The sequence below is a fragment of the Mustela lutreola genome, chromosome 7 (genome assembly GCF_030435805.1).
Source record: "Mustela lutreola isolate mMusLut2 chromosome 7, mMusLut2.pri, whole genome shotgun sequence".
Lineage (NCBI taxonomy): Eukaryota > Metazoa > Chordata > Mammalia > Carnivora > Mustelidae > Mustela > Mustela lutreola.
In genome coordinates, this window is record NC_081296.1 from 79,565,563 (window position 1) to 79,592,769 (window position 27,207).

Here is a 27,207-nt window from a genome sequence, read left to right on the forward strand (position 1 = left end):
ATCTATGCAGAATTTTTTTTTGGCCATAATTCAATGCTCATTCATGGTAAAAACTTTGAGTAACATAAGAGTAGTGGGGGACTTCCTCAATAGCTAATGGTATGCTCACCAGTAAAATACTATACACTTTTGCACTAAGATCAGGAAAAAGATAAGGTTATTCACACTTGTCAGTTTAATTCAACATAATGCTAGATGCTCGAGCCAGTGCAGTAAAGTAGGTACAAGTAAAGACAATCATATAGATCAGAAAAGAAGTAAAACTTCCACTCCTTGTAGATAACATTATTGTCTAATGTAGAAAATTCTGATGTATATACAAAAAATATCCTAAAACTATTCAGTGGGTTCAACAAGGTCATGGGATACAAGATAAACATACAAAAGTCAAATGCATTTCTATATGTTAGCAGTGAACATGTAAACACATAAATTAAAAATATAATGCAATTTACAATGCTTCAAAAGGATCCCAAACTCGTAGGTGTAAATCTAATAAAACATTTATCAAAATTTTGTGCTGTAAACTCCAAAATGTTGATGAAGGAAATCAAAGAAGACAAATGAAGACATCTCCTGTGTTAGTAAATTAAAAGGCTCAAAATGATAGATATGTCAATTCTCCTCAAAATGATAAATACATTTTACATAGTTCCTGTTGAAATTCATACAGGGTTTTTTATACATATATGCAAGATTATTCTAAAATTTATATGAAAAGGCAGAATACTAGAATACCTGGAAGAATCTTGAGAAAAGAAGAATAAAGTGGGAGCAATCAGTCTATGTGGCTTCAAACCACAGCTACAGTAATCAAAATGATGTGTTAATGGTGCAGAGATAGAGATATAGATCAATGTAAAAACTAGAGAACCCATAAATAGATCCACACAAATATACAAGACTGATTTTTTTTTTCTTTTACAAAAGTGCCAAAGAAACTAAATGGAGGAAAGATCAACTTTTCCATCTATGGTTTTGGAGCAAGTGGACCTCCGTCGGCAAGAAAAATGAAACTTGATTTAAGCTTCACACTTCATAAAAACTAAGTTAATAAAATCAACCTAAAGTGTATCACAGACAAATGTAAAATGTTAAATTGTAAAACTCTTAGAAAAAGCATAAGACAAAAAATTTTTTATTGTGTTATGTTAGGCACTGTAAAATACATCATTAGTTTTTGATGCAGTGTTGCAAGATTCATTGCTTATGTATAATACTCAGTAAAGGTCTGACAAAAATATGTGTTTTTATCTAGGAATATTGATAACTAAAAGAACAACCAGATTTTGTTTAGAAGGATCAAGAAGTAAATTCACTATTTGTAGGGGACAAGCAAAACCATCCATAACCTGAAAAGACTCTCATGGCATCATGGTAAATTATGTGGTCAATGTGATTTGTTAGCCAACACCTTTCCCAAATTAACAGTACCCTAGAATCTAGTGTGTGGTTCCAGTTTGTTATGATGGTGTATGAGGGAGTTCAGCCAGTCTTTGTATTTGGCAGGATGTTGAAATGGAAGAGAGAGGAATGTGTTGCTCGATGGCGTCTATAAAAGAGCTTTGGAATTGTTGCCTTTGGGCTTCATGTTAAATAGGAAGCAAAAGAATATAAGAGAGGAATGATGTTCAGAAACAAAGTAGGAGAGTCAGGTCCTTAACACCAACAGAAATAGATGGGAAAGAAAGAAGATTCACAGTCATCCAGAATAGACATCCCAGACTCTCCTTGCACATTACAGCTTCTGTTGCTGAGATCCAGGCAATTATGTACAAGCAATGAGGGCAGCAATAGTGGGACTTCAGGGACTGTGCTCCAGGTGTGTCCTCTGCCACATGCGTTTTGAATGGGAGGTAGACATGCTTTCCTCTAAGGCTTCTATCTATAATTAGAAGCAGATGCAGATTTTGGAGTGGGATGCAATGCAGTGTATGAGAGCTGATTCAGCTAGATAGCCAAATTTTGCTGATTCTTGACACCTGCTGAGAGACTTGAGCACCAGCTAATCTTACTGTGGCTGTGATTCTCTGTACTAAGACCCCTTGCAAGCACATCCAATCCTTCCTGTGATCGACTCTTTCCAGAGAGGAATGAGGCCCCAGGGGATCTTATTTTTTTAAGCTGACATAACTGTCTCTTACCCTCCAATGAAAAGTTTCTGCTGTGTCCTCTGAATTCCCAATCTGTTGCAAACAGACATCCAGTAGCCCCTGTGGAACGTGCTTCCACGCCTTAACCAAGCGTGACTCTTTCTCTTGTGGTTGTTCCTTATTCTCCCTCACCTAAAACACCTCAGATTTAGAGAGAGCAGCATTCTCTTCACCACCACCCACAAAACCCAGACCATCGACCATCGTCTCTATACCTCTCACCCCTACTTTCCCCACTTCTTTTTGCATCTTTATAAACACCAGATACTTTTCCTTATATATTGAAGGCTATAACACAGTTAGGAGCCCAGTGTAATCTAAAATACCACATGACTTAAGTGTCCACAAGGGCCATTCAGAGAAAGTCTGAATTAATCAATTGTAAAGACTGTTAATTAGAATCCCCTTTAGCCATTAATTCCTGTACCCACACTCTAGAAATATCCCATGATAATTCTCTGGTTAGATATTGTTCCACCAATGAAATCTTACATCAGGTCTAAAACCTCACATGCTTACTTTCAGCCATATCCACTGGCTTATTCTTTGGCTATATATGACCATTTGGTTCCTGGATCTCTTTAATGTCCTGTTATTTCTCAGAAGCATTTTTTTTTTTTTTAATTCAGAGAAAGAGCAAGAGGGGTGAGTGCGGGTGGGAGGGGAAAGGGAGAGACTGAATCCCAAGCAGGCTCCACACACAGAGCAGAGCCCCACAGAGGGCACAATTTCATGACCCTGAGATCATGACCTGAGCAGAAATCAAGCATCAGGCACTTAACTGACTGAGCCACCCAGAAGCCCCCTATTTTTCATTTGCTTATCTACACCATCTGAATTCCATGGCCTTACTTCAATCAACTTTTAGTCATTACCCAATGTTTTCTCTCCCCAGTTCTGTGTCCTGTCAGTGGCTTTATTAATTCCTAATTATGGATCAGTATCTGCTTTCTCCTAATGTATGCTTTATCTGATAAGCAGAGTTCAAAATAATCACACAAGTGTGCAGACTGGTGCCATTAAGACATGCTGTCATCTTTGACACTAACCAGGCCCCCAGTGTTGCCTCAGAAGTATTCTCTGTAATCATCTCCTATAACTATTTCAAAAATTCTCACACTCCCCAGACTTTTTAATCCAGAACTTCCTCCATTTGTTTTCTTGGGAGACACTTAATTTCTGTTTATAAGAACAAATAAGATTCCATTAGAAATTAATAAACATTTCAACTTTCTGCCGTCACACTTTAAAAACTTGTTACAATCTAAACAGATCCTGTCCTCCTTCTTTTCAATAAAACTGGAAATAACTATTTCCCCTCTTATCAAAACTTGATCCTTCTACCTTTGGTACATATTCCAATGTTTTCTGTCTCATCAGAAGTTTGATCCATTGCCTTGAGGACATGTAAATAGATCCTAATCTTTAAAATCTTTAAAGACCCAACTACCACTTTAACAGCTTCCTCTGGTTAACATCATATTAGGGGGTGGGTTTCAATAAATGAATTAGGGTGGGGGGACATATTAGTCCATAACAAGCAGCCAATGTGATTCTTTAAAACTTAGGTTTAAAACATCCTTAGAAAGCCACTAAAAATACAAAACTACAAAAAGAAAAAGTCGAATAGCAAAGAGATAACAGGATGCCAAGGAACAAAAACAGAGGACGCAAACAGAAAGTGAACAATGAAATAATAGATCTAAATCTAACCACATCAATAATTACATTAAACACAAATAGTCTAAATACACAAACTTAAAGAAGTTTAAAGACAAAGATTGCCTGTATGAGTTTTTTTAACCCACTTCAGTTCTATTTCCATGAAGCCCATGTTAAATATAATGACATAGAAAGCTTAAAAATAGAGTATGGAAGAGGACATCCAAGCAAACACTAATCTGAGAAGACTATTAATGTCAGACAAATTGGACTTCAGAAAAAGAAATATTTCAGAAATGAAGAGGGATATTACGTACTTAAGAAGACATAACGACGCTTTGGTGAGTGCTGTGAAGTGTGTAAACCTGGTGATTCACAGACCTGTACCCCTGGGGATACAAATATATGTTTATAAAAAATAAAAAATTAAAAAAAAAAAGAAGAAGACATAACAATGTTAATGTGTATGCTCCTAACAATAGCGCTTCAGAACACTGGAAGCCAAAACTATTAGAACTGAAAGGAAAAATAGACAAATCCATAATTACACTTGCAGACCTTCACCCTTAATACATAGTCAGAAATCAGAAGGAATATAGTAGACTTGCACAATACTATCTACAGATTTGATCTTACTGATACCTATTTATAGAACACGCTGCTAAACAACAACAGAAAACAAGTAAAGCATTGCTTAGAAGAAACAACTTTATTCTTTTATCTCTTAAAAAATTACCAGTTACAAGGGCACCTGGGTGGTTCAGTCGGTTAACTGTCCGCCTTTGGCTCAGGTCATGGTCCCAGGGTCCTGGGACAGAGTCCCACGTCTGGCTCCCTGCTTAGCGGGGATCCTGCTTCTCCCTCTGCCTTTCTCCCTACTCATGCTCTCTCTCAACTAAAATAAAAACAAAATCGTTTTTAAAAAATTACCAGTTATGATGATCTGCCACAAAATGAACGCTGTATACACATGTTGAACTGCACTAGGATATTCTGAGGTAACTGGTAAACACCTAACATGTTTTCACACAAGGTGGAACACTAATTATTAAGGGAACTGTGCCACTGTGCTTTCCCTTAGCCTCTGAAGATCAAACACAAGAATTTTCAAGTCACGTAGAAGGTCAAGCCTAGGAACAAATGATAAGGCTGAACAGTAAACCATGACTCAGAGCAGCCATGGATTAGCAGAACCAGCATACCAGGAGCACATACATTCAGAATGGAGTGGATGGGAGAGTATATGACCCTTTTCTATAGTAACATATCCACTTTCCCTTTACTTTTCATGGACTGCATCCCAATATAACAATAGAACAACATGCTCACATCTCATTTAACTGTCAGAAGGCCCAGAAAACATAACTAACTTTTTCTATAATCACACATCTAGTACATTATGAAGAGTAAGTTATAACTATTCCTGGTTGTAAATTTAAGCCAAATAATTTAAATTTATGGTATTATGGGAATATTCTCCTGTATACCCATGTCAAGGACGGGCAGGGTGGAGGAAGGGCAGGGGGAAATAGAGAAAACTGGGAGAAATACTTTGAAACAACTCAGCACATATGACTGTTCAGCTGTCCAATCACCAGATAGAGATACTCTGATGCCTGTTGAACATTGGGGAGTTAATAAGCATAAATACCTTGATATGATGGGAAAGTATATACACACACACCTATGTGGATGGGGTTTTGTGTATATATATTTATTTGTACACATAAATATAGTTTGCCATTATTTTGCTGTGTTTGTTTATATTTTATTTCTCCTTGTGCCTTTCTCCTTCCCTCTCACTTGTGTTTGAGGAAGTGGTGTGTCTCTGCCTCAACATGTAAATGATGATGTCTAGCAAGAAAGCTGTATTTCTTCTGGCTTGTTTTGAAAAACGTAAATTTATTCAGGAATGTATACAGTTTATGGAAGCGGTAGAGGTTGAACAGAGGGTTTGTGGTAGGAAATAGGAAAAAGAAAGTGGTCAGGAGAGGAGAGCAGGGTCTCCAGGTCCCAGAGCAGGGGAGAGTGGGGAGGGGTGAGGGGGAATGGGAGGGGCAGATCATTGTTTCTGGACAATTCTTTTAGATTTAGTAAGACCCAGAGAGAGAAAGGTTATTTGGTGACTTTAGGAAGAATTCTCAGCCTTGCAAGAGATTCTTGGGTCTCCATAAGCCTGAAGGCAGAAGTCTTCTACTTGGAATACCCCACTTAAAAGAAACAATTTACTGCATATTGGATAATATTTTTAATATTTATGAATCATCTCCAAGAGGGTCATGTTTGTGCTTCCACTCATAGATCCAAGTGACACCATTTACAGTTTGTGTGAATGATGATTGGCAAAGAGTGGAGCTTATCTCTGATTATGTTCATAACAACACACATCATTCTATTTCTTGAAGTTTAAGATCTTGAACTTAAAGCATCTTAGGTTTGGTTACTCAGCCAGAACCAATGGAAAAGACCCTGGCGTCTGCAGCTTGGATCTTGAGGCTTCGCCTTGGATGTGGGCACCGAAGCTGTCAAAGACTTTCCCAACAGGCTAAGGGAAGTAACATAGTCATGCTCATTTGGGATCATTCAGGGTTTCCTGCAAGAAGGGTACAAAAATGGTCTAAATTCTATAGTAAGATTAAACTTAGATGTCTTATGCTGCCTTGCCAATCAACAGGGAACTGGGTTCTTGAACTCTGCATGTCAAAGCAGGAGAGAGGTTGAAGGTGCTATTCCTGTTTCTTTGTATATTTCCCAGGTATAAGCAGAATCCCAGGAAGGATGGCCAATATCCTATTTGTAATAAATTTAATTTGGGTTGGAAAAGAAGGGAGAAACTAAGAGCTACCCTTGCTAAGAAGGAGACTCAGAGCTCCCCGCACACTTCTGCCTCCCAGGCTCTGTGTTCTGTGTCCTTTGGAAACCTGCAGCCTGTTTCCCATCCTGCTGCTGGGGTTGTGATCCGGTGTTGAGGCAGCAAACTTGTCTTCAACAGGTGTTTTGAAAAATCTCACAAAACAAACTGAGGGTTGCTGGGGGGAGGGGGGTTGGGAGAAGGGGGGTGGGATTATGGACATTGGGGAGGGTATGTCCTTTGGTGAGTGCTGTGAAGTGTGTAAACCTGGTGATTCACAGACCTGTACCCCTGGGGATAAAAATATATGTTTATAAAAAATAAAAAATTAAAAAAAAAGCAACCCCAGTGAGTCAAATATTTTTGAGTCTGAAAAAAATATCTCAGAATGTAAATATATATATTTGATAATGTAGCTACCTCTGCCTTAATTTGTCAACTTCTCTTCCTCTGCATCAGCCATGTCAGTAACTCAGTTTATCCTCTCATTTTTTGACATTACATAATGTGATGCTTTAGATCAATCAGACCTACACACTGAGTTATAGCAATGGTTTTTCATAATTTCCCATCTCCTAAATGTTGATTATATCAACTTATTTCCCACCCTTGCATGAATGGGACTTGCAATGTGAATATTTTACTTTTTTTTAAAGATGTATTTATTTATCTTAGAGAGAGAGAGAACATGAGCAGGAGGGGCTGAGGGAGGGAGCATCTGAAGGAGACTCTGCTGAGCCCAACACAGGGCTATATCTCACATCCTTGAGATCATGACCTGAGCAGAAACAAGAGTCAGCCACTTAACTGTGTGTACCACCCGAGGTGCCACGTGAGCATTTTACTTTTGCTCTGGTTTCTTCCATACCTACATGGACATTTCTTTCTCTGTCCCATCTCACCATTCCCTTTTTCTGCTTTTCTGTGGTACCTAAAATGAAGATGCAAGAGGAAACTGACTTTGGACTCTTGTCTATTCATCCCTAATCTGCAATCATAGACAGGTTTCCTCCTCTACTCTGAAAGGTCTAAAATGTATTCTAAAATTAAGATGTCTTTGGGGAGGGTATGTGCTATGGTGAGTGCTGTGCAATGTGTAAACCTGGCGATTCACAGATCTGTACCCCTGGGGATAAAAATACATTATATGTTTATAAAAAATAAAAAAATTAATAAAATTAAGATGTCCCTTGATCAACTAATAAGAAACTCATAAAGAATTATAAAAATGATGGAATGAGTTTCATTGTGTGGGTAGTGTAAAATGTACACTATTTCTGAAATGGATTGGATAAAAAATTGCAATCTGGTCAATGTACAGTTATTCATATAAAACAGAGTTAGAGACAGTGGTGTTGATGAGTCAGCTAGAAACACAGGCCAGTTAATTAATTAATAGCACCTGTGAACACCCAAAGGCACTAAATCCTAGACCCCAAAATGAAGCTCTAGCTCTGCACAGAAAGCACCTTCAGAACTGTGTAAAGCTACAAGTTGACTTGAATAAATTGAGCAAGATATGAGATGTTTTTCTTGGAAAGAAAAGATGTAATCTCAGCCTTGGATAGAAAAGATTTCCTAGGCCGAGATTTAGGAGATAAAAACACAAGATATCTCCAGCATCCACATTACAGACTTAAGTTAAGGGAATAAAAATATCTCAGTGGTTGAGTTGTGAAAGCAAGTCAAGGAGATGAATATCTACAGCTGCTTCAAGAGGAAATATATATTAGAATATTCATAAATTCAAGGTAGTTTTAATAGCTAAGTGTATATTATTTTTCTTGAATCCACCATGATCCTTGGATGCATATTTATTTTCTACAAAGAACACAATGATCTGGAGTGGTCACTCTACCACTTCCTTATCAGAGTTCTTCAAACTTTGATCATGTGGGGATCTTATTAAACTACAGACTATGATTTAGTAGGCCCTGTAGATCTGCATTTCTAACAAGTTCCCAGGTGATGCTCTTGGTCTGCTGACCCCCTCGTGGCCAAGTTTACACAACCTGAGAGACAGTAATCTAAGATGGCCAAGTTTATGCAATTTTTAGCATAGATTCAAATCTGCCTAGATTTGAAGCCTGACTGCTTTATGATCTTGGGGAGCTTCTTATCCTCTCTCTACCTTAATTTGCTCCTCAGTAAAAATGAGATTAATATTAGCTACCTCCTAGTGTTGTCAGTGGGATTAAAGGAGTTGATTTATATAAAGTTTTTAGAGGGGTTGATAGCACTGCTAGTTGTATGCATAGTTTATTAAGTTTACCAAATCAAAAATACATCTTTTGATCTACCTGGATATTTTGTATACCAACTGATTAAAAAGGGAAAGGTGACTAATTGGATCTTGTGTGCTTATCCTACCTCTTCACATGACCCTTGTCAGAGGGCAGGATGCTCACACAGTCTGGGTGTTTTCAGTTAGGATGATTGTGACATGCTCTTGGATTTTTCTGAATAAGGACCCAGCTGGACCTTTTGCTAAGACCTATTGCAGAGGAATATGAGGAGTAGAGATGTGCTACAGGGAATCCTCTAAATAGGTTGATTGAAACACAGTCTGATTTATGTACATAATCCCAGTGTATCCTCAAGACATACACATGGAATAAGTAATGTAAACCCCATTCTACTGCATAGGAAGCTATTAGATGAGTGGGTGAAGTAAACCGATGTCACCTTACTGGTAATTGGCAGTGGTGCAGTATCAATCTAAATATGTCTGATTCCGACATCAAACATTTAGTCAGAATATATTCCTCTACCACCAAAAGATTTTGTATAATTTGTTTTTAATATTCAACATGCTATTTGTTTTAATGAGTTCTACGCTCCCTTGAGAAACTTTGTGGCACTGAAAAGAATACAAAACTGTCACCATGAACTCTGTTTCCTTCTACCACACTTCTTCTGCAGGGCGGATCCAGGAGAGAACCATCCATATGGGCCAAAAGGCTGTCATGGCTGCATGCCTTTGAGGGACTCAGTGGTTCTTTTTAAGTTCTGAGAAATGGGGGGAACGCCCCAGGGTCAACAGTTGACCTCAGCCCTTTCCTCTCTAGCTTCAGAGCACTATTCTAGTTCTCATGCTTCTCACTTAACTCTTCGTGTGTAAAGACAAGTGGGCAAGCTACCCCCAAACAAATTTTTGTTGGGCTACCTCTTTAGACCTTTAATAAAATCTCTTCAAGAAAAGTCTGCCTTCTCCCCAGGTGGCTAGCCTCCTGAATAAAGTTCATATTTCTTTTCAGTCAAAACTCATCTCTTGAGTACTGGACTTTTGTGAAATGGGCAGCTGAACTTGAAGATCAGTAACAATTATACGTGAGACAGATCATTGTGCTGTTTGTGCATGACTAGTTTTAATTTTCATTTTTATGTATGATTACAAACAGATCCATTTATAATGGGCACCAAAAGAAACATTTCTTTGACGACTGACTGAGGTTGATAGTGATTCTATTTTACTTCAGAATATGAGTAGTTACGCAAGCTGATTCCCTCTCCAGGGGGCCTGCTCATGTCCCTCTTCAGGAAAGTTACAACCTGGAAGAAAATCTGGCGTGTTTGCGGTTGCTGGTGGAGAGAGCATTTCTGTTTCCCTTGTTTTCCTTTGGCTGTGTACACTCACTCCAGTCCCTTCCGGCTCAATTGGGTCCCCTCCTCAAGCTCATGCTGATGTGTCCTCTCTCCTGAAGTAGACCAGAGGCATTGGTGTGCAGCAGATTTCTTTAGTCATCAACTATGACCTTCCCACCAACAGGGAAAACTATAACCACAGAATAGGTCCTGGTGGATGATTTGGCCCTAAGGATGTGGCTATTAACATGGTGACAGAAGAAGACAAGAGGACTCTTCAAGACATCGAGGCCTTCTACAACACCTCCATTGAAGAGATGCCCCTCAGTGTTGCTGACCTCATTAGAGGGGCTGTCCTGCTACTTAGCCCCACCCAGTCTGGGGGGCTGAAGAGGAGCAGGAGGGGGGAGGGAAGGGATCCAAGGGAGGGACATCTTGTCATTTTTTTCCTTTTTTTTTCTTTGAATAAATGTCACTTTTTGAGGCAAAAAAAAAAAAAAAAAAAAAAAGAACATGAGTAGTTAAATAGTGTGGCTTAATATCTTAAGTCAGATATTATGACTACTATAACTCATAACAAAACGATGATGTAGTACTTAAAACTCAGTAGTACCAGATGGAACATAAGATGGCAGAGAAGGAAGAAAAACATTCACCTGGACACCCTTCATACCAAACAAAATCTCATTATACTTGGATACAACTAGTCACATGGCCAACGCCAGTGATCTTTACCAATGGGTGTGAGCAGTAGCTAAAACAACCATGATGCCATTTACCCAAGATTTATGAGATCTGAATACAAACTACATTCACATCACAATATATACATACTTGAATCACTAGATTAATGTACACACACTCTCTCACGCATTCATTCAATAGTTTGTTAACTATGTATCGACATTTTTCTGCCTAGCAATTGCTAAGGCCACAAAAGTAAAAATGGTACGATCTTTTTGTCGAGGAACTTGTAGGGGAATCCAACAAATACAATCACAATACTATGTGTTGAAGACTTTGCTGATCATAAGTCAGGGACCTAATGGAAGAGTAATGCAATAGGATATCAGAAAAGTATTCTTAATTAAGTAATATACAACAAGGTTGGGGCACCTGGGTGGCTCAGTCAGTTAAGTGTCTGCCTTCGGCTCAGGTTGTGATCTCAGTGTCCTGGGATCAAGTTCCCCAAAAGGCTCCTTGCTCAGTAGGGAGTCTCCTTCTTCCTCTCCTCCCTGTTACTGACCTCTCTCTCTCTATCTCTGTCTTTTTCTCTCTAGTAAATAAGTAAAATCTTAAAAAAAAAAAAAAAAGTAATATACAACAGGGTTATTCATCTTTAATTTGGCAAAAATGGGTTTATGACCGGGTGCTTACCTATGCCATATTGACCTAAAAAATATACTGTAGTTTCAAGCACAATACAACACACACACACATCTAGAAACACAGTTTGCGGACACAGTACTGCTCACATGCTTGTTAAGGATACCAGAAATGGTAAGATGATATTTCCTTTATCGCTGTTATTTTGTCTGAAAATGATTTTTTGAAGAATGTGTTTTCCATTTCTGAAAAAGGTCATTAGACTCGACTTAAATCTTGATTTTTGTGCATACCCAGTGAAATTGGGAGAAAGAGAAACATTATTGAAAGTAAATCACTTTCCCATCTCTCCACAGGAGGGTACTATTTCAAAAGGCAAAATCCTTCCCAGAGTCAAAGCAGAGTGTGAAGGTGGAGGAAGGGGAGGCTGGGGGGGAGTGATTCGATTGGCTGCCACACAGAGACCTCTGCCTTTTTATCCAAAGCAACGTGGGTGGCAAGAGTTAACCCAGCTCAAAAAAGCCTCCTTTAGGAGGGGATCTTTTATGGGCAGCTAAAGTCAGTGACCAAGGCCATCCTGTGACAGAAAGAAGAGATGCTCCTGAAATGCTCAGTGTTGGTCCTTTGGATTCAATTGGCATGTGAGTTTGACAAGTTCCTGGTTATATTAACTGAAAATCCAAGGGAAAATTAAAGGAAGAAAGGGAGAGAGTGGGGGAAGGAGAAGGGGGATCGGAGCAAGGAAAAATCTTATCAGGCTGAGAAAGAGGCCCCAGGGCCCTTCCCCAGCGCCCACTGCTTTGGTTTTAAACAGGGGAGAGCACCCAGCAACTGGAACAGAGTCCTCGCTTTCTAAGCATCCAGGAGGGAGAAAATTTCACTGCCTACTGCAACTCCACGAGCACTTTCCCCAGCTTTCAGTGGTACAGACAGAGGCTTGGGGAAGGTCCAGTCCACTTGATGACATTATCTAAGGGAGGAGAAATGAAGAAGCACAAGAGACTAACAGCTCGGTTTGGTGAGATGAGAAAAGACAGCTCCCTGCTCATCACTGCAGCTCAGCCTGTGGATGCCGCCATCTACATCTGTGCAGGCGCACAGTGCTCTCAGGGCACCTGCCACCTGCTCCTGAACCCTGCTGCAGGCTCTGTCACACCGTGTTCCCTGGTTCCTCCTCCCACATCTCTTGACATGAACAGTGGTAACAATCTCAGCCCCTTGTGGAATCATCTCCGCTTTCTTTCCAGGTATTTCCCACATACACTGGAGAAGACGATTCCTCTGTTATAAGATGAACTTCTAGAAATGCAGCTCACTAATTGTACCAGTAAAAATATGGGTCTACAGCTCCCTGGGAGGGCAGTGAAGGAGGAAGGAAAGGAGTTGGTACAGAGGGACAAATGGGAGATCTCAGCCACAGCGCATCCTAATTCCAAGGAGTCGTTTCATCTTCCTAAAGACCAAGGCAGGGATGGTTTGTAACGAGACAGAAGTGAATGATTCTGCAGCTTTATTCTAGTAGAGCTGATAAAATTGCTACCTCCCAGTCTATTAAACTAAAATAAAAGGATAGTAAAAAGTAAGTAGAAGAAAGTTGGTACTTTTTCGGGCAGGAAAAATGTCTAACATATACTCCAGTAACATCCAACTGTGATTTCAAAGTAATATCCCCATTTGGTGGCTCTGAACTGTTTCAACATTAAGTACAATTGCCTGTATTTACACAGGATTTGCTTGGCGATTATTAGACTTTGAAAGGCAGATATCAATAACTTCCACTTCTCAAGGCTGAAGAAGATAGGATATTTTGGGTTTTTAAAAAAATCCTCTATTTGAGTGTAGCTGACACACAACGTCACATTACTTTCAGGTGTAGAACATGGTGGTTCTACAAGTTTATACATCTTGCTATGATCACCATAAAGATAACTACCATCTGTCACCATACAATGCTATTAAAATATCATTGGCCACATTCTCTGTTATGTCTTTTATTCTGGTGCCGTGCCTGTGCCTCTCACTCCCCTTCCCCCTTGTTGTTCACCCCTTATCCCCAGTTTGTTCTTAAGAAGTTGGAAGCTGATGGTTCCCTCCACCTGGCAAGCCTCCCACTGGCCCAGAACTCCTATTTGTCTCTAAAGCAAGATGATATAATGCAAAACACATGGGTTTTAGAGTTATCAAAGCCAGGTTCAATTCCCACGTGCAATTTTCTAGCTCTGTCTCCTTAGGCAAGTATTCATCTTCATCCAAGCTTCCTATTAATACATGAACTACCCATCTTGTTGAACTTCTGTGACTTAAATGAGATAAAATGTGTAAAATTATATGAAGACCCAGGTACAACATATATACTCAACAAATGACCTATAAATACGATGATCACTGCCTCTAAGGAAATGTGATCACTACTGTGAAATTTTTACTGACTTCTCAAGGAGGAAACACTTCATCTCTGCCCAATATTCTGAACCCCCACCTTAGTGGTCAAGAAGGCAGACACTGCAAGTTGCCAACCTAATCACCATTGTCTTCTGCCTCCTTATTAACAAACCATCAGTGTCGATTTGGACTATCTCCCAACTATCTCCCAACTATCTCCTCCCCACACTTTCGTGCTTTCTGTCTCTGTCTCTTTGTCTCTGTCTCTCTCTATCTCAAATAAACATATAAATCTTTAAAAACAAATAAACAAAGCTGCACTATGTCTCACATCCTTTCTTACAACTAAGGGTTGCACATAACACAGTTCTGACCAATGAGATATAATCAGAAACCTGCTAGGAGTTTCCTGTAATGGTTTTGCTGTCCTGGTACAGAACTACATTTTCCTGACCCCATCCCAACTATTTTCTTCCTGCAACACAGAAGTGATAACTTTATCAAAAAAGCATCTGTCTCCTCCCCAATCCCACATGTGTCCTTTACATGTCAAGTCAAATACCTCCCCCATATTTATTTGTGTATGAAAATTGAAAATGTTTAATAAACCATTATTTGGTTGAATTTTCTGTTACTCACAGCTAAACTGTAGCAGGATTGACAAAAAATGAGTTTGTGATTTTCGGGGTTCATGTGTAAATGCAGAAAAAAGATGTGAACAAAGTGCTGTGTTTACACAAAGAAGGAACCTGCATTTATATTGATTATACGTACTTCTTGAAGTATTAATGTTCTTATAATTTTTTTATTAAGAAAAAAACCTTCATCTTCCACAGTAAGTGGCCTCACTTAAAAATTTCCATCAATTTCCTACACTCATGGGAGACTATGAAATTCAGTTTCTCATCTGGTCTTTTAACCATAGATGATATCAGCTTCCATGTAAATAATTAATAACTGTAGTCTTATATTTTTGCCCCTTTTAGATTCCAAAGGTTCTTTTTTGTTGTTGTTTTAAATTCTGTATTACTCCAGGAACCTATTCTAAAGAACTCCCTGAAAGTTTTATCATATGGAACTCCTTCATCTTGAAGATTGTAAGGGCAATTATAAATTAAAGCTACAAATATAAGTTCTAATTCTCCCAGTATAAAAAGGGAAAGCACTCTCCCTCTCCTTTTTCTTAAAGTATTTACTTTAGAAAACTTGCAGTTATAAATTTCTCTGTCCCTTTGAGATGTATAAATCTTTTAAAAAGCTGAATAGATCTCTTGCCAGTTTTATAATCCAAGAATATTTTTCTCAAGCACCTGGAAGCCATCTCTTTGAAATGGAATCATCAAGAATGACGGCACTCCTCTCTCTCTCAGTTTCTGTGGGAGGATAAGAGACTGAGCTCCACAGACACCTAGCTCTAAGTTGCAAACTTGCCTTCTGTCATAAAAGACATATGAGAAATTCTTCTTTCAGATAAAGGCAATTAGCCAACACAGGTGCTATCCCAATTACCAGGTAAATTAAGGAGGAACTGTGACAAATGGCCCTGTCAAGTCCTTTTACCTGAGGACCAGTTATTGTTTATTTTGAGAAAATGCTTATAATGGGTTGTTTCTGTGGGGCGATATAAAGGGGTAAAATTTCTTGCTGTTTGTTCGCAATCTCTTTAATGGATTGCCCATGGTGCCTGTCACCTCTGGCTTAATGATTCTTCAATAATAAATCTGTTTTCTTCTCTCTCTTCCTTTGGGGAGAGGTGTTTTGGACTAGCAGGAGATTTTGTTTTTATTGTCCCAGAAGATGGCTCCCGTGCCTTTCCATCATCACTGTTCTTCACTGGCTGTCTCCCTGAAAAGTGACCAAACACTGGGAAAAGTACAAAGCTTCTCATGGCTCTTCCGCTTAGTGGCTATGTAACTTTGGGCATTTTAGAGAGGAATGATTTTCTCCCAAGTACCTTGGAAGTAAGCACAGTACCTACAGTGTCATCATGAGGATTAACAGTGTTTTGTGACTTGCCTAGCACAATGGATTAAAAATGAAAAAACTGGGGTGTAGGAACCACAGCTTGGAACTTCACTGTGTCCTGAGATATGTTCTGTGTATATCAGGGAATAAAGAAAGGGCTGTTCCTGTCTTGGGACAGAGGAACCCCCTGTCTTGGGGACAGAGGGGCGTTGGCCACAGCCATCATGCTTGCGAGACCTAGAAGCTGAAGAATCCTCTGCCCTACCACCGCCATTCAGAGCAATTATTTCGAAGAGCACCTGGGCCACTCATCATGCTCCGGGAGCATTCTGAAACATGCTGTTTTGTTTTGTTTTTTAGAATTGAAAAGGACTTTGTTCATTTTTTTAAACTACATAAATTGTATTTATTTTTTATTTTTTATTAACATATAATGTATTATGTGCCTCAGGGGTACAGGTCTGTGAATCATTAGTCTTACACAGATCACAGCACTCACCATAGTACATACCCTCCCCAGTGTCCCTCACCCAGCCGCCCCATCCCTCCAACCTCCTCCCCCTCCAACAAACCTCAGTTTGTTTCCTGAGATTAAGAGTCTCTTAGGGTTTGTCTCCCTCCCGATCCCATCTTGTTTCATTTTTCCCTCCCATCCCCCCCACAGACCCCAGCCCTGACTCTCAAATTCCTTATATCAGAGAGATCATAAGAAAATTGTCTTTCTCTGATTGACTTATGAAACAAACTGTTGATGCCAAAGGCCACACTCAGAAATCCTGGGTCAGGACTGCATTGCTCCTGGTACATGGTGTCAGCACGAGGTTAGTCCACGAGGGAACACTTGACCCTGAGAAAAGTACATTTCAGCTTTCAGGATCCATTGCTGAATGAAGAATGCAAATCCCTCAAACAGAAAGACAGCTACTAATTTAAGCCAGGGCAGCGGAGGAGGAGAAAGAAATAGGTGGGCCAGGGAACTGTTAAAAACATACATGATCCTGCTTTCTCATCACCCCTTTTCTTTTTACCTCCAAAAGTCAGAATGAAGCTGGAGATTAAAACAAGACAATTTGCTTCGTTCTTCTGTAACTTCTGGGATTCATGAATCCATATTTTTTAACATCAGGGACCACTATGAGCTTTCATTTATTCGTGTAGAAATTGTTGTTCTTCTCTAAGCCTTGCCTATACCTCATGTAAGATCAGAAATGGAAGGGTCAGAAAATTAAAAACAAAGAAAGAGGCCAAGAAAGAAGAGGTAAAGTACCTAAGGGCAGAAGCAGGTGGAAAAACAAAAGGTAAAAGAAAATGGCTGAGGGTTGTTTGAACTGAAGACCATTGTCTACATGAATCTCTCAGCAGAGCATCAGAAACACTTAGGGCCAAGGGATTTAGGGCGAGTGGCTGTCCTATGCATCTTAAATATTTAATAGCATCCTTGGCTTCTACTTAGTAGATGCCCGTGGCAACTGTGGAGGCCGAGAAAAATTAAGGCCATCCCACCTCAGGTTTAGCCTTAGCGTAAGTACAGCCATCTTAGCTCCAGCAGCCATCTTGGGCCCAAGGGCTGAACTTTCCTTTAGTTCCAGGGACCCCCACCCTGCTTTAGTTCTAAGAAAGTACCCCACCCTGCAACACCCCGGCAACAACTAATCCGCTTACTGCAGAAAAGTCTGAAACTTCTCCTCCTCCCCCCGCAAACCTCTTGTAATGACCCATAAAAACCCCTGCCTTAACCAGCCTCAGAGTCCACGTCCCTACTCCGCCGCTGCATCGGGCATACTTGGGCCCAAGCTTAAGCATGTCACCTCGGGGTCCAAGTCCCTACTCCGCTGTGTTGGGTATACTTGGGCCCAAGCTTAAGCTTGTCAAATAAACCCTTGTGTGATTATATCGGTGTTGGCTACTTGGTGGTCTCTCAGACACGAAAACTTGGATGTAACAGCAACCCCCTCCCCTCCCCAGTTGTGACAATCAGAAATGTCTCCAGGCATTGCCAGATATCCCCTGGAGAGCAATAGTCCTGATTAAAAACTAATTCTCTATATGTTAAATTGATAAAGTGGAAATTTTCAGGAAATAGATAGATGATAGAGAGAGATGATAGATATTTCAGGTATTGTGTATACACACACACACACACACACACATATCTCCTAAAAGTATTTGCTCTATCAGTTAACATATAGACTATTTAACATTTACTTCCTCGATCCTTTTCACATATATGTAAAATATATATGAAGTGAGTGTGTGTGTATACATACATATATATGAAAAGGACTGAGGAAGTAAGTATTTTTCTTTCTACTATTTTGATGAATTTCTTATTTCCATAGTGTTCAAATGTCCTGACCTCTTATTCCATCATTTGACTTTCATAAATTCAACAAATAAGATACATGGAATGTAAAAAAGGTCAATTGGTTATATATATTTGTAATATTTATGCGTATCTATATATCATGTATATATATAATTCATGTTTTTATATGTACGTGTATATATGTATATATGTATATGTGCATGCATATATACATATATATAAAATAAGTCATTCACAACTGAGAAAATTTTCTCAGTCTGATCATGTCTCGGGTTCTGTTCTGTCAGTATCTCTTCCTCATAATATATAAACTGTTTGTCTATTCTCCCACTGAGCTAACATTTTTCCCATTTTTTAACACAAATTATGCTACATAAACTCAGAGTTTAAAGAAAAAAATATTCTTAAATGCTGGAAAGACAAATCCTCCATTATCCTCAACACACACACACACCCTTACAGTGTGGGAAGGTGCCCTAAGCCACAAGTAGGCGGAGCTTCCCTTTACAAAGCTGAGTGACAGTGCTTTGGAGTGGCTGCTGCCAAATCTATGTAATGAGACTGACAGGTTCCAGAACCAAGTTAGCTTCAAATTCCAGGTATGATGTATACCATTATTTAAAGGGACTTGACGAAAGGAATATCCATACAACAGAAGAGTCAAGAACCATGCAGACACAAATGGGAGTCCTGCTGGGCCTCCTGTGGATACAAACTTGCTGTGAGTTAAGAAACATCCCAGAGGGAACTTAAAGAAATTTCACAACTGACCTTGGAAAGAAGCAAAAGAGGGAAGGAGAAGTGGAGGAAAAGAGGGAACACCAGTCTCTTGGGCTGTGTCCTCTACCATGAGGATGGAGGCTAGGGGAAAAATCCTACACTTGGGAACAGCAAGTCATTTTGCAGTTACCCTCACCCATGCTTATTTTTCTCTTTCTCAACAGGGGTAAGAGTACAGATGAAGGTGGAACAGAGTCCTAGGGTCCTGATCCTCCAAGAGGGCAGAAATGCCTCTATGATGTGCAATTATTCTATCTCCATGACCAGTATGCAGTGGTTCCAACAAAGCCCTGAAGGACACCTCACGTTCTCGTCGTACATTGCTTCTGGAACGCAGCAAAAAGGAAGACTAAAATTCACAGTCAATATCAAGGAACGTAACAGCCACCTATATATCACAGACTCCCAGCCTGGGGACTCAGTCACTTATTTCTGTGCTGTGGGGGCACAGTGTTCTCCAGACACCTGCAGCCTGTACATGAAGCCAGAGCTGAAGACCTACCCAACCCACAGAGTGGGAGTAAGTGCTCAGTATGATTTGAATTGCATGTCCATTAAGCCTGAACCCAGGAGTGTGACTATAGTCCCTGAAACCAGCAACACAGGAGAGATGTTTGCATGCTTTCACTCGCTTCTACCATGATGTGGAGAGCTGCACATTTGATCAAAGTGATTCCACTTTCAAGACACTTGGAAATACTGATGAATATTCAATGTAGTGAGCATCTCTGTCCTAGATTAAACCATGCCTAACATCCTAAGCCCTAAATCAGGGAACCAGTGAATTAGCAAATCCAGTTAGAAGATCCCTGAAACCCAATTATAAGGCTTAGGTTAAATGGGTATTTTCAATGGGTATTTTCACCCTGAAAGCTGTTTTCTTCCCTATAATATAGCACAAGCTCATGTATGAAGGGAAATCATAAAAGAGTCAAACCTACGACATAAGGAAGTATCAAAGAAAGAGCAATGCTATGCTTTGTAATCCTTCTCTTGTTTTTTGTTCCAGCTTTTTACAGTGCATTTAATGCTTCATTCTGTTTATATTTAATACTACCTATTTATATCATTTCCCTCTCTGTTGTTATTTGGAAATCCATTGGAAAAAAGCTAATTTTCAATAGCAAGTATGCTATATCATCTGGGGCGAATAAGTCACACTTTTTGTACCTCAGCATTTCCTCATTTAGGTGAGGACAGTGTTTTCTGCTGCCATTACTCATACTTCCATACATTCAATTATTCAGCAAATATTTATTGAATACCTGTGAGATCCTGGATAAGCACTTTGACTAAATGAAGAGTTCCTTTCACTGAACAAACAGTTTAGTAAAGAATACATTTTTGCTACCATAATGTTCCTGCAAACTAAGAGAAGAACTGAATTAGGAGAGAAAAGGATATTATGAAAACCAATAGCTGTCTGTCAGTGATAGCTTTCTGGAGTATGTGATGCCCCAGCCTGAAACCTAATAGTTTAATAGAAGTTCATCAGACTGAAGGATGGAAGAGGGTGGGGAAAAGTGCTTCAGGTCAAGGAAAACTGTGGGTGGAGTGTGTGTGTGTGTGTGTGTGTGTGTGTGTGTGAAACAAGGTAGATCATAGCAAATTTAAATCCTAAAATATAATTTGTGAATGATAGGACACCATGTATGGGTGACTCTCATGCTATGAGAGGCTTAAAATAAACCTGATCCTTGAAATAAGTTGTCTATATATTATAAGACAGTAAGGTGAAGGGTATTGGGAGCACTCAGCATGCCTACATACTTACAGAGCACGGACAAGGATAACTGCATTGAGAACTAATAAAAAGAATTGTGAAACTAATTAATGATAAGAAACCTTGCTTTTCTAGAGACCCTGATTCCTTTTTAAATGTGAAGGCATTTCTAAGTAAGCTGCACAGATATGATAAATATGATACATAAACATGATACATTTTGACTATCGAATAAAATGGACAATTGCCTTTAAAGAGAGGAAATATGTGAGAGTATTATCTTTTTTTTTCTGATTTATAAACATATATTTTTATCCCCAAGGGTACAGGTCTGTGAATCACCAGGTTTACACACTTCACAGCACTCACCAAAGCACATACCCTCCCCAATGTCCATAAGCCCACCCCCTTCTCCCCAACCCCCTCCCCCCAGCAACCCTCAGTTTGTTTTGTGAGATTAAGAGTCACTTATGGTTTGTCTCCCTCCCAATCCCATCTTCTTTCATTTATTCTTCTCGTACCCACTTAAGTGAGAGTATTATCTTAAGAGAAAAAGATTTTCTGTCCTTGCAGTATAGCTGATAGTGGAATTATCTTCTAGCCGTAAACTACTATAAAATTGGAAAACAAAAGGAAGAAGTGTTTTCAAGGAGTGCAGACTGTGAATGCTTGCAATCCTTGGGAGAAAGCAAGCCTGCAAAGGGACTCCCCAGTGCACTCAGTGTTCTCTCTCCTGAGACTGTTTTCTACACCTTAGCACAAGGACTTGGAGCCCAGCAGAGAGCAGGAGGCTTGCTGAATGGCAAAACAAGAGATGATAATCAGGGTTGTTAATATAACTAGGATCAGCGGGAAACTGGTATTGGAGAGAAATGAGCCTCATATAATAGGACTGTGACATCGGTACAGGGGTTTTTCTGAGCCTACACATAAACTGTGCATGCACAAAGAAAAACATTGGAAAGCCTGGCAGAAAACAGCATCTGAGGGTCTAAAAGCTCCAAGGAGATTTCAGAGGTTGCACTATGCTGAGAAAACACTGAAGCTCTGGCCTTTCCAGAGCAAAGAGGTCTTGCTCAGCACCTTAGACTTTCAGTTGAGTTACCAGAATAAGGACTGAACACTAGGAGAAGGGCTGTGACTAAAACAAAAAGAAAATTGAATAGAAAAATATCTCTGCTGTAGCAGAGGTTAAAGTCAGCCTCAACAGAATCTAAGTGATCTGATAGTAATTTAACAAAGTTAATATTTTTTAGAGGGAGACAAAATAATCCAGGGTTTCTGCAATTATTACCCACATTATGTAGCACACAATAAAAAATATTAAAAATGTTATGAAGCAAGAACAAGGGTTACATAATGAATAGATGCAGACCCAAACTGATTCACATTTGGAGTTCACACACAAAGATTTCCAAAATAAATATGAGTGCATTGTCCAGCACTGTCTCCTGTTGCTGACTCTGGTGACCAACCACTACCATCTATCTGGCAATGGACTCATGGGGATGATAACCAGATGGGGCAGTAGCTTCCCTAGATCCCTCCATAAACTTCCCCTCAAGTCACACTTCCACAGCTAGATGTGCTTGGTTCTTAGATTGACTGGTTAGGGATTCCTTCTTTGACCATTTAGCTGCCCTTAGACCTTCACTACCCTGGCTCATGTCACAGTCGTGTAAGATGGATTTCCTGTAACTTACCTTTATCCCACAGCACTTATGGTAACTCTGCTTCACTGACTGTACCCTAATTGATATCCTAGGCAAGAATATGTGTATAAAATGAGAATCTTTTTCATTTTCAAGAAATGTGTGTCCAGGGGCGCCTGGGTGGCTCAGTGGGTTAAAGCCTCTGCCTTCAGCTCAGGTCATGATCTCAGGTCCTGAGATCGAGCCCCGCATCCGGCTCTCTGCTTCGTGGGGAGCCTGCTTCCTCCTCTCTCTCTGCCTGCTTGTGATCTCTCTCTCTCTGTCAAATAAATGAATAAAATCTTAAAAAAAAAAAAAAAAAAGAAATGTGTGTCCAGATACAGATTGGAAGAAGTAATAGAAACTAGTATATGTGCTTGCTAGAGCCACCATAACAAAATAACCATTGTGTTTTCCTCAGTAAGAACTCTTACTATCATGTCGTGTTGTAAGGATGTACCTTCACAGTAGTCATTCAATTTAGACCAACAGGTATTTAAGATTGAAGATTGTTCCATAACTATGTCTGGAACCTTAAACCAAACATAGTGCCAGGTATCTCATAGAAATTAAATAAATGTTGATAAAATATTTAAATATATGAATGAATCAGAGAACATTCCTTCACTAGAAAGTTTGAATTATGAGGGTTTAAACTATATAATATGAAACACAGACAACTTATCAGATTGTCCTGAATTGGTTGGTTAGTGTGACCTGGAATGTTAGTTTCATTATTATCCAAATAAAATTTTAAAATGTTTCTTTAAAAAAAAAGATTTTATTTATTTATTTGACAGAGAGATCACAAATAGGCAGAGAGGCAGGCAGGGAGAGAGAGAAAGCAGGCTCCCTGAGATCATTACCAGAGCCAAAGGCAGAGGCTTAACCCACTGAGCCACCCAGGAGCCCCTAAAATGTTTCTTCCCCTATAAAATACGCATTGAAAATTATTTATCTTGTGTTCTGTGTCTTTGCTCAAATCAATTCTAAAAAATTATTTTGAGATTTATCATTAGCTGAAATCATTAGTTGCCCTACTGATTAAGCATTGAAAACACAATAAATTCTTCTTGCCTACTCCATTGGATTCAAATGAGGAGACATAAGCTATTATATAGACCAAGAGTGAATATAAACAAACATGCTGCCCTTTGGCAACTTCTGGTGCCTTTCAAGATTATGGCTTCATGCTGTTTATAAACTTTACGGGATCATGTAATGTTTTCTCACTTGACAATAAAGAATACACGAAATGATCACCTCACAGTTCTAAGAGAGACAATCCAATGCAGAGGATGATTTAATACAGAGGATAGATTCTGTTGTGTTGATTTGTGTTTTTAAGAGAAGTGTCCAGAATTTATATGAACATTAATTGCCTTGTGGCATTTATTTATTCAGGGCAAGTATAGACAGCCTTAAAGATCATGTTACAATGCAATTACATTAAAGGCTAAGCTATCAAAACTCCTTGTGTTCTAAATCTGTAACCATGATAAAGACATCATACCCCGTGTTCTCCCAAAACACCACCACTCTCTTATTTTAAGGTTTTTACGGGACAGGGATTGCAAACTGATTTTTAGGAACAGAGAAATGCATTTTCAGATTTTTCTACATGAGGACTAAAGGGGGCAGTGCTCTCTTTCATAAAGATAAACAGCTAAAAACAAGGTTGTTCATATGTGGAAATAGGAGGCTCTGGGGAAGAAAATGAACAAAGTGCAGGAAGTTTAAGTCAGATTTATGGTTGCTTGGGCAGAAGAGAAGACAACTTGAGTCCACAGGAGAAATGGACAAGCTCCTGGGAGCATCACTGTTGATTCTGTGGCTTCAACCAGACTGTGAGTTCTGAGTGGGAGGTCTGAATCTGGCAGAAAACCTCCATGAGGCAACCCAAGGCTGGGAAATGGCATAATTGGGAAGTTGTGTTTTATTTTGTTTTGTGCTCTGGCTTATGATGTTTTTCTGTGGGGACTTTAAAAGTAAAATCTAAAATCTCTTATTCTCTTTCTGAACAGGGGTGACTAGTCAACAGAAGGGTGACCAGCAGCAGGTCAAGCAAACTCCATCCTTAAGTGTGCAAGAAGGAGAGATTTCTATTCTGACCTGTGACCACAATAATGATTTATTTGATTACTTCTCATGGTACAAAAAATATCCTGCTAAAGGTCCCAATTTCCTGATATCGATACGCTCAGTTATGGATAAAAATGAAGATGGAAGATTCACAGTCTTCCTCAACAAAAGTGCCAAACATCTGTCCCTGCACATTGCAGGCTCCCAGCCTGGAGACTCAGCCTTGTACCTCTGTGCAGCAAGTGCACAATGTTCTCCAGGCACCTGCAGCCTATACCCTAACTTGCAGCTGGGTCCTTGCCTCTTTGGGGTCTCTACCGGGAGGCACCTACTTGCTTCCATTTACGCACAGCAGTGAGAGAGGCTGTGCTTTAAAGTAGGTGAGTCGGATGAACTTTAAAGAAGACTAGGCATAGCAAGTCCTACAAATGAGTTAAGAATATTCCTTGGGTTTTAGGGTGTCAAAAGTCTAATCAGTCTCACTTTTAGAGAGAGGCTACTATTTAGCTAAAGCACCCATCTCTGCTGATGTTTTGATCCCACCAGACCCTGGAATGAAGATATAGTTTCCCCTGTAGTTCAGGGAAAAGTATTCCGTCAAGATGGGGAAACCAGAGCCTACTGAAAGTTCTCCCTGTGAATGTTTGTGTATCTTTAAGTACTAGCAATTATGTGCTTCATTTTTGTGTCAAATGAACAAGATAATCTCTAATCATTGCTTTTGGATAATTGTACCTTTACATTACATGCGTTTGAGGATGTACATGTTATAAGTCACAATCATTCATTTGTTTCATCACTCACAAGATACTTCCAAGCATTGCTTCAGTAAATCACTTACTGTGTTTTCTTTTCCCGAGGAAGACATTGAACTATTTGACACACTGTTCATCAGTAAAAGGTGCTGCTCTGTGGATCATGATAATAAATAAAAGCATGTCATGAAGACGGTCAGCTGCAAGGATCTTGTTTAGAGTAGCCATCCTGATTCCCAGATGAGATGGTTACATCGCATTTGAGTATGTAGGATGCAGTTCAAAGTGTGAAGAACCAGGCCAAGATCATTCTAAGACTTAGAAGATGTAAGAAATGCCCCAAATATACCAAATGTGTATTAATCAGGAGTCTCCAGTAACTTTTCAGTTAATCAAAAACATAAGCAGTTTGCAGCTTCAGACTTAAGTGATCTGACTAGCCCAAGTTACTTACCTGGGAGTCCCTTTTCCAACAAATGAGTGGTAATGAAATGAGTGTCATAGCTAATAAAAAATATCCTGGTGTTTTATATTCTAACTTCCCCACTGTCAATTTTTATGACTTTAGCGATTTTATTAGTCACTAAGATTTCTGTGAAATACAGGATAGAACAAGTTGATACTGCAGTCCACTGAGAGTACATGATTCCACTCAAATGTTTACTGACCACGGGTTTTTTTTTTTGTTTGTTTTTCACTTATGTGATGAATAGAAGGAAATTAGTAAACCTATATTTCTATGAAAATAATTTTTTCTTCATGTCTTGGATTCTCAGTCCCTTAAATGTAGAATTTCAAGCTGAAAAGAGAAAAAAGATGCCAACTATTAGAAAGAAAAAGAGAAATAGGATGAAACACCCATAGCTCTCTTGAGAAAACAAGAGACTACTTGTGTACATCATGTATGTGTAGTGTAGTTTGTGTACGTGTGTGTGTGTGTTTAATATTTGCAAAGGAACTTTCTCCTGATTCTTCAAAAAAAGCTAAAAGAATTCCTGAAATATTTTTCTTTTCTTCCACTTTATCTTGCTTGTTTGATTTTATTTTTTTTAAATTAACATATAATGTATTATTTGCCCCAGGGGTACAGGTATATGAATCATCAGGCTGACACATTTCACAGCACTCACCATAGCACATACCCTCTCCAATGTCCATAACCCAGCTACCCTATCCCTACCCCCCAACTCCCAGGAACCCTCAGTTTGTTTTGTGAGATTAAGAATCTCTTAATTTTTTGTCTCCCTCCTGAAATATCTTTTTAAGAATAAAACCATGTGGCCATTGAAAGTGGTCCCTGAGTCAGGAAGCTATATTACACAGGAGATAATTTCAACAGTCATTCCATGTTGGATGGGTTCAGAGATTCCAGAGCTCTGGAACCATGAGACATCTAATCGTGGAGTCAATACAGAGCTCACTAGAGAGCCTACCTATTCTCCTGTAATACAACATATGTTTATCTTTTCAAAGCCACACCACAGGCTGTTCAACTAAGTACCCACATCTCCTGCTATATCTGTAAGTGACTGTTACAATAATGGTGCATAACTCTAAAACTGAGATACTTAAAACAGCAAATCCTTTCACTCATAAATTTGTAAATTGACAATTTAGACTGGGCACAGATGAACACTTCCAGGCTTGGCCGAGCTCACTGTTATGTCTGAAGATTGATAGGCAGTTGGATGGTCTGGAATCGCCTTGTCTAGGATAACTAAGACTATTCAACTCTTCTCCACCTGCCTTATCCTCCAGCAGCCTAGGTCAGGCATATTTCCATGGCAATCATGGGGGAGCAAGACTTGAAACATGAAAACATCTTTTAAACCTTTACTTCCATCACTACTTGCAATACCAAATTGGCCAAAGCAAGTCTTAGATTCCTACCACACTATATCACTATATATTGTACATATATAATGT

The 27,207-nt window shown here is 39.3% G+C and overlaps 1 non-coding gene and 1 gene segment (V, D, J or C); both read left to right on the forward strand.

The window, feature by feature from the left end:
* LOC131836321 (T-cell receptor alpha chain constant-like) overlaps nucleotides 1-27,207 on the forward strand; it is a 384,129-nt gene that overhangs the window by 24,457 nt on the left and 332,465 nt on the right.
* LOC131837774 (small nucleolar RNA SNORA67) lies at nucleotides 10,159-10,301 on the forward strand. The gene has a single exon (XR_009356357.1). It is a non-coding gene; the product is annotated as a small nucleolar RNA SNORA67 (small nucleolar RNA).